The sequence below is a fragment of the Neophocaena asiaeorientalis genome, unplaced genomic scaffold, assembly GCF_003031525.2.
Source record: "Neophocaena asiaeorientalis asiaeorientalis breed wild unplaced genomic scaffold, Neophocaena_asiaeorientalis_V1.1 scaffold336, whole genome shotgun sequence".
Lineage (NCBI taxonomy): Eukaryota > Metazoa > Chordata > Mammalia > Artiodactyla > Phocoenidae > Neophocaena > Neophocaena asiaeorientalis.
In genome coordinates this window covers 4,221,873-4,223,167 of record NW_020174788.1, presented here as the reverse complement: position 1 = coordinate 4,223,167, position 1,295 = coordinate 4,221,873, and the positions used below count along the sequence as shown (strand labels likewise).

Here is a 1,295-nt window from a genome sequence, read left to right as displayed (position 1 = left end):
AAAAAAAAAAAAAAAAAAGTAATACAATTAAATCATTTTAAATAATAAAAATTTTTAAATAAAACAATTAAAATCCCCTGATTAAATCACAATATACAGATGCAAAACACAGGGCCTTGTTAATGTGTTTGACACATGCCTTTGTCTTTGTTTTACTCAGCCCATCCCCTCGACCAAGAAGATCTGCTTAGCGGGAGATGGAGGAAAGTTGCAAGGAGAGCCAGACGGTAATTCAGTTTCTATTTATCACAGAATTCATGTCAAATACTGACCTGCCTGAAAATGTGTCTTGGTGTTAAGCAGATTCTCCTTTTAAATCCTCAAGAAAAAACTATTATATAAAATGGTGGTTAAGAGTAGGGCTAGGCAAAGTTTTTTGGTTAATAGCCAGATAGTAAATGTTTCAGACTTTGCAAGTCAATGATTCCCCTTGCAATTGTACCGTGAAAGCAGCCACAGGCAACACGTAAACAAGTGAACATGACTGTGTTCCAATAAAACTTTATTTATAAAAACAGAAAGTAGGGAGGATTTGGCCCATGGGCCGTAGTTTACCAACTCCCGATTAAGAGTCAGGCTTGGGAGTCAGACTTTAATTGGCACCCCAACTCTGCTGCTTCTTCATTTGTGAGACCTTGAGCAACTGGCAAAATTATTTGAGCTTCATCTGTGGAATGAGGATAATAATTGTACCTGGTCACAGAGCAGGTACTCAGTGGAGCACCATTCAGCTCAAGCATTTGTAGGTGCTCAGTAAATAGGACCTAAACAGGTAGGACACAGCCCACTGTTCTGGAAGAGACCTGGGTTCCCATTCTAAATCAGTTGCCCCTACCACCCATTTAACCTTGGCCAAGTATGTCACTTAACAGCTCCAAACTCTGTTCCCTCCCCCAGTAAAATGGCAAGAGAAACTCATTTATTGCCAGGACCTTTTTCTTTTAATTAATTAATTACTTTATTTATTTTTGGCTGTGTTGGGTGTTCGTTGCTGTGTGTGGGCTTTCTCTAGTTGCGGCGAGCGGGGGCTCCTCTTTTTTGTGGTGCACAGGCTTCTCATTGCGGTGGCTTCTCTTGTTGCGGAGCACGGGCTCTAGGTGCATGGTTTTCAGTAGTTGTGGCACGCAGGCTCAGTAGCTGTGGCTCGCAGGCTCTAGAGCGCAGGCTCAGTAGTTGTGGTGCACGGGCTTGGTTGCTCTGCGGCATGTGGGATCTTCCTGGACCAGGGCTCGAGCCCATGTCCCCTGCAGTGGCAGGCAGATTCTTAACCCCTGCGCCACTTCCCTGGCAGGGAA

General features: G+C 43.7%; 1 long non-coding RNA gene across 1 annotated transcript in view; it reads left to right on the top strand.

The window, feature by feature from the left end:
• LOC112409807 (uncharacterized) overlaps nucleotides 1–223 on the top strand; it is a 16,392-nt gene extending 16,169 nt beyond the window's left edge. The window contains exon 4 of the long non-coding RNA XR_003005235.1: nucleotides 161–223. This is a non-coding gene — a long non-coding RNA (uncharacterized LOC112409807). The remainder of the gene's footprint in view (nucleotides 1–160) is intronic.
• Nucleotides 224–1,295: the final 1,072 nt, after the last annotated feature.